Source organism: Thalassophryne amazonica, chromosome 1, assembly GCF_902500255.1.
Source record: "Thalassophryne amazonica chromosome 1, fThaAma1.1, whole genome shotgun sequence".
Taxonomy (NCBI): Eukaryota; Metazoa; Chordata; class Actinopteri; order Batrachoidiformes; family Batrachoididae; genus Thalassophryne; species Thalassophryne amazonica.
The window spans coordinates 112,988,741-113,002,167 of NC_047103.1; the positions used below are offsets into that span (position 1 = coordinate 112,988,741).

Genomic DNA, 13,427 nt, shown 5'->3' on the forward strand with positions numbered 1-13,427 from the left:
CAATAGGGGTCATCACTCCCCTTCTGTTGAATGGACTGAGCAGTGTGAAGCAGCCTTTCAGCAGTTGAAGGCAGAATTATTGCACGCCCTCATCTTAGCCTATGCAGATTACACTCTACCATTTGTCCTTTATACCAATGCCAGTAACACCAGACTTGGGGCTCTGCTGGCCCAAGAACAGGGAGGTGTCGAGCGCATAATAGCTTATGCTAGAAGTCTGCATACAGCTGAGTGTAATGATGCAAATTACAGCTCCTTCAAACTGGACCTCCTCGCCATGAAATGGGCAGTTGTAGAGAAATTTAAAGACTATCTTTGGGGAGCTAAATTTGTGGTTGTAACAGACAATAACCCACTTGTACATCTGCAGACTGCTAAGTTAGGGGCTGTTGAACAAAGGTGGGTCGCACATTTGGCCATGTTTGATTACCACATCAGATACCATCCTGGGAGAGAGAATACTAATGCTGATGTCCTCTCTATATTTCCTGTAGCCATTCTGGCTCAAGATTTAGAAGAACGGGAGCATCTGGTTGGCACAGTGGAGACTGCCATTTCTCCACAAGCCCTGGTGAGCGACTGGGAATGGGATATAGAGCGATGGAGTAGTTTGCAGGGGGAGGACTTGGATCTGTGTAAGATCAGGGGATATATTGAAAGAGGTATGTTATCGGATGCTACACAAAGACAATTATTGAGTCACACAGCTAAAACTTTGTTACGACACTGGAATAAGCTAGAGTTGAGAAATGGGGTTGAGTGCAGAACTGTCTTAGACCCACAAATACTAGAAACCCTCCATCAGATTGTTGTCCCTGTGTCACAAGTGCAATCATTGTGGACTATGTACCATGAGCAGATGGGACACCCAGGGCTGGAGAAATCATTGGCTCTCCTGCGGAGGAATTTCTATTGGCCCCAGATGGAGGACATGATTGCCGCTTGGCTTCAAGCTTGCCCGTGCTGTGTACTGCATAAGCCCGGACCCCAAGGTAAAGCCCCTTTGGTACCACTTGTTGGTAAAGCACCAATGCATATCATAGCTATAGATTTTTTGACTTTGAGTTGCCCTACTGACTGATACCAGAACATACTGGTTATGGCCGATTTGTTCACAAAATTTGCATGGGCAGTACCCACATTTGATCAGACTGCCCTTACGACAGCATGCGCCCTATGGACTTATGTCATTCAGCCATTTGGTTGCCCGGAAGTACTGCATTCTGATCAAGGCCCCAATTTTGAGTGTTGATTAATACAAGAACTTTGTCAGGTATATGGGTGTCGGAAAAGTCGAACAACCCCATATCATCCAATGGGGAATGGAGCCTGTGAATGGTTAAACCAGACTGTGTTGAACCTCCTCGGGTCACTGGAAGTAGAAAAACATCAGAGGTGGGTGGAGTATTTACTTGGACTCATTCAAGCCTATAATAATACTGTTCATGCATCTACAGGATATGCACCTGCTTTCCTGATGTTTGGTCGCTACATGAGGACACCAGTGGATTTGTTGACAGGAGGCTTGGGAGTGGAGGCCCCTATGGACATTACAGTTTGGGTGGCCAAGCATCAGGAGCAGCTGGCTTATGGTTATAAGAGAGCAGCTGACACTCTCCAGAAAGCAGGTCAGAAGAATAAAATACTTTATGATCGCACTGCTAGGGAGACTGCACTGCTACCTGGAGAGAGGGTCCTGTTGCGAGACCACAGAAGATGGCAGATGGGTAAACTGAGTGATCGTTGGGAAAAGAGACCCTATGTTATTGTTGGCAGACTTCACCCAGAACGTCCCGTCTACAAGGTACGTCCTGAAGGCAAAGATCATCCTGAGCGAGTTAGCCATCATAATAACCTGTGGCCATGTCTTCACTATGCAGCTTCTCTGTCTGATATAACTGGGCACACAAGTGGGCTACCCGTGCCAATGTGGGGACTTTTGCTCCCTGTGGGAGGGGGCGACCGAGGAAGGCCTGCACCTCCACCTGAGCCGAGGCGGTCCCAAAGGACTAACCTGGGGGTCCCACCCCAAAGGTATATGTACTAAGACACTGTGTAAGATGTTCCAGGGACTAGAACATATTGGTCAGGGGGGATGTCACAGGGTGATAAAACTTTACCTGTGTATGTGTTGGTGAGAGCAGGGAGGGGCTGATGTGGGAGCGTGTGCATGACTGCGATCCTGCCAGTCTCCAGGCGCTGAGTAGTGAGCGGGCACAAGGGCAGAAGGACAGTGGACCGGATCGAGCGTGCACAGAAGGACAGCGCTGGAACGAGCGACAGGACACTTGTGGGAACGGTGGAAGGGGAGCGTTTGCCAATCCCCCTCCTCTCAGCTAAGTGCCTCTTTAATGCTCTATCCGGTTGGTCTTCTACATTTGAACACTCATAACTAATCACTGCTGCTGCCATTCTACCCCTTAGCCCTTCCCCTTACCCTCCATTTTGCATGGGCACGAGAGACAGGGGGGTGTCTCAATTCTCTTATAGGAGTGAGGCAGAGGAGTAGGCGGAGGGCTTCAAATCCTTCCAGACGTAGTGAATCTGGATGCACACTCTGTTTGCATGGGTACACTGCAAAAATGGGCTATCTAACCAAGTTTTAAAATGTTATAATTAGACAAAAATTTTTGTTCTTATTTTGAGCATAAAATTCTTTGTAAGAACAGAATGTGTAAGACTATAAGGATTGTTTTAAGAATATATGTCTATTTTTTCTTAGTTACCACGTCCTAAAATTAGTTATTTTACTAGCATATTAAGCTAAATAGTGTCACTGAGACTCTATTTGAAGTAAGGCTGTGTCTTTCCCCGCTATTTTTAGCTGTGAAGACTTGTTTCGAGACCTCCCAATTTTCCAGTTCATACAGATATAATTGTACCAGCAAACATCACCACCAGCACTTTTTAGTTTAGTTTGGGGCGTTATTTCATTCTGTAAGTATATAAAACATTCAATACAAAGAAAAATCTTTGACATGTGAAAGAAGAAAAATATTACAGAGCCTGTTCCTCTCTCAGAAGATATTAACAAAACACATAATACAAATGAACAAGAGTTCCAGACCAACATGCCTTTTTACATTTCATCATTTATTACTTTTCAAAAACACACACAAGTTTAAAAAAAAACATGGTAATTCACTTTTTTCCACAAGACAAACATACCAAGACTTAGATTAAAGCATTTTCCTGTATTTAGTCAACAAACAGGTTTTGATACTTTTTGAAGAACAAATTTCATTAAGGTTCTTTGTTTTTTTTTTTGTTCAGATCACTGGAAAGCAGTGCTCTTTACTGTGACATCATAAGTATTAATTCACTATACTACAGCGACGATGACATAATGTATCATGTGGACTCCTCTTCCTTTGTTAAATGTTTTTTCATTTCAACCTTTGATAGCAAGTACATCATCAAGATTATATTTTGTCATCACATACACACTGTTTTTGAAATGGACTGGGTAATATGATGTGTGATCAACTAGCTTCTCAGCATCAATGAACTCAGTTGCCTGTGCAAGATTAGGAACTGCAACTTCATATGCTAAAAAATCTCTTTCGCAGCCCACTGTCTCATAAAGCTGGTATTCAAAACAATACAATGAACTGTCAACCAAATAAATGTGTTTTATAAGTCCAAATACAGGAACTTTCTCATTTGCACTGGTGATTATTAGAGACCTGTCACAAACATACTTGTTCCCATTAAGAATAAGCCACTTTACTTTGATTGCATGTTGTATGCCATACACTCCCACAAAATCATTCACCTTTGTTGTAATGTACTCCAAATTCATCACTTCTGAGACAGGACCCAACTCCTCATGAGCAAAAATCGGATGGTCTGTGCCCATTTCATTTTGACAGCATTCAGAAAGCTGATTATGATTCACAAGTGACTTACAGACATTTCTGAAATTCAATTTAGATGACCACTGTTTGAAAAAACAGTGCTTTGATTCAAATCTCATGCACATATGCCTTATTAATGGACCCAGATAAAGAATTTGAGAAGGAAGATGCAGCAAGTAATGCTGTTTAGGAATTATATTATTCTCAGGAAAAAGTTGCTTAAACTGTTTTAGATGCTCTTCAATCATATTTTTCAGTCTCAACACAGTCTGTACAGATAAAACAGGGGCAAAAATTATCTTTACTACACTCAACAAAAATATAAACACAACACTTTTGGTTTTACTCCCATTTTGTATGAGATGAACTCAAAGATCTAAAACTTTTTCCACATACACAATATCACCATTTCCCTCAAATATTGTTCACAAACCAGTCTAAATCTGTGATAGTGAGCACTTCTCCTTTGCTGAGATAATCCATCACACCTCACAGGTGTGCCATATCAAGATGCTGATTAGACACCATGATTAGTGCACAGGTGTGCCTTAGACTGCCCACAATAAAAGGCCCCTCTGAAAGGTGCAGTTTTGTTTTATTAGGGGGGGATACCAGTCAGTATCTGGTGTGACCACCATTTGCCTCATGCAGTGCAACACATCTCCTTCGCATAGAGTTGATCAGGTTGTCAATTGTGGTCTGTGGAATGTTGGTCCACTCCTCTTCAATGGCTGTGCGAAGTTGCTGGATATTGGCAGGAACTGGTACACGCTGTCGTATACGCCGGTCCAGAGCATCCCAAACATGCTCAATGGGTGACATGTCCGGTGAGTATGCCGGCCATGCAAGAACTGGGACATTTACAGCTTCCAAGAATTGTGTACAGATCCTTGCAACATGGGGCCGTGCATTATCCTGCTGCAACATGAGGTGATGTTCTTGGATGTATGGCACAACAATGGGCCTCAGGATGTTCTTGGATGTATGGCACAACAATGGGCCTCAGGATCTTGTCACAGTATCTCTGTGCATTCAAAATGCCATCAATAAAATGCACCTGTGTTTTTCGTCCATAACAGATGCCTGCCCATACCATAACCCCACCGCCACCATGGGCCACTCGATCCACAACATTGACATCAGAAAACCACTCACCCACATGACGCCACACACGCTGTCTGCCATCTGCCCTGGACAGTGTGAACCGGGATTCATCTGTGAAGAGAACACCTCTCCAATGTGCCAAACGCCAGCGAATGTGAGCATTTGCCCACTCAAGTCGGTTACGACGACGAACTGGAGTCAGGTCGAGACCCCTGTAAGGACGACGAGCATGCAGATGAGCTTCCCTGAGACGGTTTCTGACAGTTTGTGCAGAAATTCTTTGGTTATGCAAACCGATTGTTTCAGCAGCTGTCCGAGTGGCTGGTCTCAGACGATCTTGGAGGTGAACATGCTGGATGTGGAGGTCATGGGCTGGTGTGGTTACACGTGGTCTGCGGTTGTGAGGCTGGTTGGATGTACTGCCAAATTCTCTGAAACGCCTTTGGAGATGGCTTATGGTAGAGAAATGAACATTCAATACACGAGTAACAGCTCTGGTTGACATTCCTGCTGTCAGTATGCCAATTGCACGCTCCCTCAAATCTTGCGACATCTGTGGCATTGTGCTGTGTGATAAAACTGCACCTTTCAGAGTGGCCTTTTATTGTGGACAGTCTAAGGCACACCTGTGCACTAATCATGGTGTCTAATCAGCATCTTGATATGGCACACCTGTGAGGTGGGATGGATTATCTCAGCAAAGGAGAAGTGCTCACTATCACAGATTTAGACTGGTTTGTGAACAATATTTGAGGGAAATGGTGATATTGTGTATGTGGAAAAAGTTTTACATCTTTGAGTTCATCTCATAGAAAATGGGAGCAAAACCAAAAGTGTTGCGTTTATATTTTTGTTGAGTGTATCTCAATTAAGTCTAAAACCAATTGAACATATTCATTTCTCTCTATAGTGTTAAGCAGAAAGGGCATGATCTTCAACATTATCAGCATTTGCCCTGAGGACTGTTTAAGTTTATTATCATTAGATGCCAAGGTACTGAAACTGATAGGACAGGGTTTATCACGTACATCTACTGGTGACAAAGGAAAATTCTGCATGGCTGAGTTGAACATGTCCAAGTCCATATGTCCAGAGAGAACAAGATATTTCAACACGCACTTGATTTCCATGGGTGCAACACCCTCAAGCATGATATGCATGATATCCTGTGGTGTTTGCCGAATGAGGTCAAAGGCTGGGAAATCAACCAACTTATTTCTTCTGTTTATACCATAGGTGGTTTTAAGGGCTGATTTCAGAAAGTCTGTTTTAGCCTTTTCTATTTCATTACACTGTTGAATGTTTTTCGATTGTTCTTTTAGTAAAATTTGTTCATTAAAATTCATCTGCATTTCTTCAAATATACACTCACAATGTCTACACTTACTATATGCAAAGCCAACTCCTTCCTTAAAACCAGCAATCTCATGTTGTGCAAGTGTGTCACCACAAACTGAAACTACAGCACCAAATAAATCTATTGCACCACTCTGTGTTTGGATTCTGACACCATTAAACAGTAACTGTAAGTCTTCATCCATTCTTTGTAAAACACAATCAATCCCGCACTTATCAATATCCTCAGATTTTGCTATAGCAAGGAGTCTGATTGCACCAAGCTTTGACCTAAACTTGTGGTCTATGTTTCCTAAAGTATCAATCAATCAATCAATTTTTTAATATAGCGCCAAATCACAACAAACAGTTGCCCCAAGGCGCTTTATATTGTAAGGCAAGGCCATACAATAATTACGGAAAAACCCCAACGGTCAAAACGGCCCCCTGTGAGCAAGCACTTGGTGACAGTGGGAAGGAAAAACTCCCTTTTAACAGGAAGAAACCTCCAGCAGAACCAGGCTCAGGGAGGGGTAGTCTTCTGCTGGGACTGGTTGGGGATGAGGGAGATAACCAGGAAAAAGACATGCTGTGGAGGGGAGCAGAGATCAATCACTAATGATTAAATGCAGAGTGGTGCATACAGAGCAAAAAGAGAAAGAAACACTCAGTGCATCATGGGAACCTGCCAGCAGTCTACGTCTATAGCAGCATAACTAAGGGATGGTTCAGGGTCACCTGATCCAGCCCTAACTATAAGCTTTAGCAAAAAGGAAAGTTTTAAGCCTAATCTTAAAAGTAGAGAGGGTGTCTGTCTCCCTGATCTGAATTGGGAGCTGGTTCCACAGGAGAGGAGCCTGAAAGCTGAAGGCTCTGCCTCCCATTCTACTCTTACAAACCCTAGGAACTACAAGTAAGCCTGCAGTCTGAGAGGGAAGCGCTCTATTGGGGTGATATGGTACTACGAGGTCCCTAAGATAAGATGGGACCTGATTATTCAAAACCTTATAAGTAAGAAGAAGAATTTTAAATTCTATTCTAGAATTAACAGGAAGCCAATGAAGAGAGGCCAATATGGGTGAGATATGCTCTCTCTTTCTAGTCCCCGTCAGTACTCTAGCTGCAGCATTTTGAATTAACTGAAGGCTTTTTAGGGAACTTTTAGGACAACCTGAGAATAATGAATTACAATAGTCCAGCCTAGAGGAAATAAATGCATGAATTAGTTTTTCAGCATCACTCTGAGACAAGACCTTTCTGATTTTAGAGATATTGCGTAAATGCAAAAAAGCAGTCCTACATATTTGTTTAATATGCGCTTTGAATGACATATCCTGATCAAAAATGACTCCAAGATTTCTCACAGTATTACTAGAGGTCAGGGTAATGCCATCCAGAGTAAGGATCTGGTTAGACACCATGTTTCTAAGATTTGTGGGGCCAAGTACAATAACTTCAGTTTTATCTGAGTTTAAAAGCAGGAAATTAGAGGTCATCCATGTCTTTATGTCTGTAAGACAATCCTGCAGTTTAGCTAATTGGTGTGTGTCCTCTGGCTTCATGGATAGATAAAGCTGGGTATCATCTGCGTAACAATGAAAATTTAAGCAATACCGTCTAATAATACTGCCTAAGGGAAGCATGTATAAAGTGAATAAAATTGGTCCTAGCACAGAACCTTGAGGAACTCCATAATTAACTTTAGTCTGTGAAGAAGATTCCCCATTTACATGAACAAATTGTAATCTATTAGACAAATATGATTCAAACCACTGCAGCGCAGTGCCTTTAATACCTATGGCATGCTCTAATCTCTTTAATAAAATTTTATGGTCAACAGTATCAAAAGCAGCACTGAGGTCTAACAGAACAAGCACAGAGATGAGTCCACTGTCCGAGGCCATAAGAAGATCATTTGTAACCTTCACTAATGCTGTTTCTGTACTATGATGAATTCTAAAACCTGACTGAAACTCTTCAAATAGACCATTCCTCTGCAGATGATCAGTTAGCTGTTTTACAACTACCCTTTCAAGAATTTTTGAGAGAAAAGGAAGGTTGGAGATTGGCCTATAATTAGCTAAGATAGCTGGGTCAAGTGATGGCTTTTTAAGTAATGGTTTAATTACTGCCACCTTAAAAGCCTGTGGTACATAGCCAACTAACAAAGATAGATTGATCATATTTAAGATCAAAGCATTAAATAATGGTAGGGCTTCCTTGAGCAGCCTGGTAGGAATGGGGTCTAATAAACATGTTGATGGTTTGGATGAAGTAACTAATGAAAATAACTCAGACAGAACAATCGGAGAGAAAGAGTCTAACCAAATACCGGCATCACTGAAAGCAGCCAAAGATAACGATACGTCTTTGGGATGGTTATGAGTAATTTTTTCTCTAATAGTTAAAATTTTGTTAGCAAAGAAAGTCATGAAGTCATTACTAGTTAAAGTTAATGGAATACTCAGCTCAATAGAGCTCTGACTCTTTGTCAGCCTGGCTACAGTGCTGAAAAGAAACCTGGGGTTGTTCTTATTTTCTTCAATTAGTGATGAGTAGAAAGATGTCCTAGCTTTACGGAGGGCTTTTTTATAGAGCAACAGACTCTTTTTCCAGGCTAAGTGAAGATCTTCTAAATTAGTGAGACGCCATTTCCTCTCCAACTTACAGGTTATCTGCTTTAAGCTACGAGTTTGTGAGTTATACCACGGAGTCAGGCACTTCTGATTTAAAGCTCTCTTTTTTAGAGGAGCTACAGCATCCAAAGCTATTGACGAGATACTCTATCTCACTTACAGAGTTTAGGTAGCTACTCTGCACTGTGTTGGTATATGGCATTAGAGAACATAAAGAAGGAATCATATCCTTAAACCTAGTTACAGCGCTTTCTGAAAGACTTCTAGTGTAATGAAACTTATTCCCCACTGTTGGGTAGTCCATCAGAGTAAATGTAAATGTTATTAAGAAATGATCAGACAGAAGGGAGTTTTCAGGGAATACTGTTAAGTCTTCTATTTCCATACCATAAGTCAGAACAAGATCTAAGATATGATTAAAGTGGTGGGTGGACTCATTTACTTTTTGAGCAAAGCCAATAGAGTCTAATAATAGATTAAATGCAGTGTTGAGGCTGTCATTCTCAGCATCTGTGTGGATGTTAAAATCGCCCACTATAATTATCTTATCTGAGCTAAGCACTAAGTCAGACAAAAGGTCTGAAAATTCACAGAGAAACTCACAGTAACGACCAGGTGGACGATAGATAATAACAATAAAACTGGTTTTTGGGACTTCCAATTTGGATGGACATTGATTAATATCACTTTGAGCAGATTTAATCAGTGAAATCACCTGGTGGAGTCAGTGGCTGCAAAGAAAACCTGCACCCTAATGGCCCATTCTGGTCAACAAGTTGCCTACCCCTGCTCTACAGTCTACAAGTTTTCATATAATGTACATTGAAAAAATTTGTATAGGTGTAATAAGTCTGGGGTGATAATACAGAGGTTTAGTGATTATGCATCTTGCACATTCTCTTGTCTAGCCAGTTAGTGGTTGTGTTTCCATATGTTTGTAATTTTCTTGGAAATGGTGATTATATATATGTCACCGCTTTTGTTTTTTTGAAGCTTTGTCATCTGCAAGAAGACCTGCGGCTGAGCTTACGGCACGTCATCATTTGGCAAGTGTTTCTGCTGCAGATGCACAGCTGTCTGAGATTCCTCGTGTTGAGTTGACACCAACAGAAGGACTTGGCAGCATCATGCAGATGCTGGGCATATTGATGGTATGTTTAATTTACTCAAGTTTTACCTTTTTATATTATACAATTATAAAGGGAGCTGTGGTGGCCTAGCACTAATGCACTGGTCCCTGTGTCACAGTTTGAACTGTCCCCTTTTGTGTACTGCGCATGTGTCATTTCGGACAGTCAGCAGCAAATTAACAGAACATTGCCTTGTTTCTGCTTTAAACTGACTTTAGAATAAGAACAAGGTGAAAATCTGTGAATCACTGCTGGCGGTCTGAAATGACGTATGCAAAAGGAGACCGCTTTTTAACAACACTGAGTTCAAAGCTCATGTTGTGCTGTATGCGAACTAGGAGACTATGAAACACTGTGCACTCGGCACACCCTAACCCTTTTCCAGCTTGACTGTGTGTGTGTGTGTGTGTGTGTGTGTGTGTGTGTGTGTGTGTGTGTGTGTGTGTGTGTGTGTGTGTGTGTGTGAGCACTTCGTGGAGTAACACCGCTCTGCTTCACATTGTGGTGTTTCAGACTCCGCCTCGTGCGTTCAAACCGTTTAATGCATGGCTTCAAGTTGTTTAATCCTTATACCATGGTCCCACACAGTGAACTAACACACAAATACTTATTTAAGTTAACAGAACTTCATTAAAAATGCGTAAGTATTTGGGACTAGTTTATGCCAGTCTCAAGATATTTTCATCCTTGCCAACTGTTATCATCTTCTTTCCCGTCTTCAATCTTGTCCAGGTCATCGTATGTTAAATCTTTATGCCGTTGCTTTTGCTGTTCTTCTTGTTTTAGTGCAGTAGATAACTGAAACAATCTTTCAAATGGTGATACAAGCACCAAATTTGGGACATGTATTCTTTAGACATTATTCTTTTGAGAAACCAGACTATCCACTTGATTGTTCAGTAGGCGGCCAAGTAGGGGTCAATGAAGAATTACAGAGGTCAAGATTTACAAATGCTCCAATCATATTGAAAAGTATACCATATTCATCTGATCATACAGATACCAAAAAGGTATCACTTAGTCTATCTTTGATTAAATGTCTTGACGTTATGGTGTGAAAACAGCATAAATGGTAACAAAGGTCAACCTCAGTTTGTACAGGGGGCCAAAATTAAAGTTGCTCCATCACTATTCACGTTTACCACTATTTATTGTTTATCACTATTTACCAAAATTGGAGCTTGGAACTTTTGCCTCCCGTACAAACTGAAATTAAGCTTTGTCACCGTTTTTGCTATTTTTGACCCATAACTTCGGAACATTCAGTCAAAGATAGTCCAAACTATATCTTTTGGAATCTTTATGGTTGGACGAATAATGTGGTATAGTTTTCAATATGATTGCAGCATCTTTTAATTTTGATCCCTGTGTAATTCTCATTGACCCCTACCTGACTGCCTATTGAAAAATCGAGTGGATACTCTGCTTTTTCAAAAGAGTAATGTCTAAGGACTATTTGTGTTGAATTTGGTGCTTGTATCACCATTTGAAAGATTCCCCTGTAAATATTCTCAAATCTGCTGCACTATTTGCTCTCCTCCTCTTCCCATTCCTCAAACATTTAATTTAGGCCAAAAATATTAAAATTCACTTGGAAATCCATGTTTTATCACGTTTCTGTTATTCACCTGTCAAAACACAGCTGATCTGTGCCAAATGATTTGTGCGTTGCTGTGGTGTCGACCACAACGGAGTGATATTACACTGACTTAACTTGCTGAACTACGTGTGCGTATTCACAAAAATAATGCACGCCAGTTAGACATGTAATTCTCACTGACCATGGTGTGTGTGTGTGTGTGTGTGTATATATATATATATATATATATATACACACACACACACACACACACACACAAAACTGTATACTCTCTCTAGGGCAAAAAAAAAGTGACCTGTCCCAACTAAAAACTGATTTTGTTGTAGATTGGGGGGGGGGGGGGGGGGTCAATGGGAACTTCTGTATTAAGGTAGTAATATTTGTGTGCACATTTTATGTTCCAGGAGAAGCAGAATGACCTCATCTGCAAAGTTGATGCATTGCTCACACAAAGTGTCCGTTCCCGAACATACCAGGAGAGGGAACTTGAACTTGATGATGAGGATGCTACTGAGATGATTGTTAGAAGAATGTCCAGCTCTAATCCGGAAATGTGAGCTACAACAAATTACAAGCAGTGCCTGGAAGTCTTGGGCCTTCCTGTAAAGTCACTTGAAGAAGTGAGTTAATACATTTTACATTTGTCTATCCTCTTCACTTAACAAAATTTTGTTTTATTTTTTTAGAGTATATTATGAAACAACATGCTGTATTTATGGCATATACCACTTCTGAGTTTTCTCCATTGTGGTAGCTGATAACTACATAACTTGAGAAAATTCTGCAACCAGTATAAACAGCTTGATAAAAATATAGGGCCTGTACAATAGGTTGTTGGGTTGAGAATACCAATTCTGACTATGCTGCTGAAAATGTATAGTATCTTAATAGTAAAATGTGTCTCATTTCTTATGAATAACAATGGCAATTTTCAACTTGCAGCTGAAGAGTGCCAATGAGAAACTTGATGGTGAGGACAAGGGAGCCAGGCGCCGAAGGAATGCCCTCATCAACGCTTTGACTGCATATGCCCCTGGAATTGGACATGGAAAGAATACTATAACCAGCATTGTCAGGGACTGCTTGTATGCTATAGCCCCAGTTTATCTCTGGCAGTGCTTCAGCAGTCAGGGAAAGTCGGGAACTGCCAAAGGCAGCCTTGCCAGGGATCTTCCACAAATTTATAGGGTTGTCATGGCAGCTGTAATAGCTATTACATCAATGGACAGCAACACTATAATTTCTACGATTAGTACCGTAATACGAAGCTGTCCCAACAGAGCAGAATCAAGGAAGTATAGACAGGACCATCCTGAACTTTTTCCTGACCAGAAAAAAGGAGAATAAAACAACTGAGGACACCATAATCCACCCAGCCATTGCCATCAGCTCTGTCAATGGTAGGCCTGTTAAAGATTTTATATATATGTTATCACTGTTAAACATTTGTACCTTTTGTCTTCTTCCTCATGAGAACGGTGTTGTGCTGTTTGCACTAACCCTGAGAATGTACGTGTTAGTCAACCTTGTTTTAGCATGCTGGGGTCAATCTGAACTGGGAATGAAGAGCTGGATGTACTTATTATTATTATACAACTTCTTTTTGTAGCCGCTGACGACTGGGAGTGAAGCATGACGGGGTCAGTCATGAACTGGGAGTAATAGACCTGAAGGTTGTTTTTGACTGTTGTGATGTGATGCTTAGTGTGAAGACCAGGACACTCCAGGCAGATGCACAACAGCTGATAACTGCAACAGACGAACG

At 41.2% G+C, this 13,427-nt stretch overlaps 1 long non-coding RNA gene across 4 annotated transcripts; it reads left to right on the forward strand.

Moving 5' to 3' along the window:
- Window positions 1-494: 494 nt before the first annotated feature.
- On the forward strand, window positions 495-13,180 carry LOC117513300. Of its 4 annotated transcripts, none has more exons than XR_004561555.1 (8): window positions 495-662; window positions 860-1,395; window positions 1,458-1,804; window positions 1,881-2,034; window positions 2,145-2,363; window positions 9,926-10,083; window positions 12,067-12,282; window positions 12,605-13,180. It is a non-coding gene; the product is annotated as an uncharacterized LOC117513300 (long non-coding RNA). The 4 variants fall into 4 exon arrangements; XR_004561553.1 differs by having other exon boundaries at window positions 860-992; window positions 1,274-1,804; XR_004561560.1 differs by having other exon boundaries at window positions 860-1,804; window positions 2,140-2,363.
- Window positions 13,181-13,427: the final 247 nt, after the last annotated feature.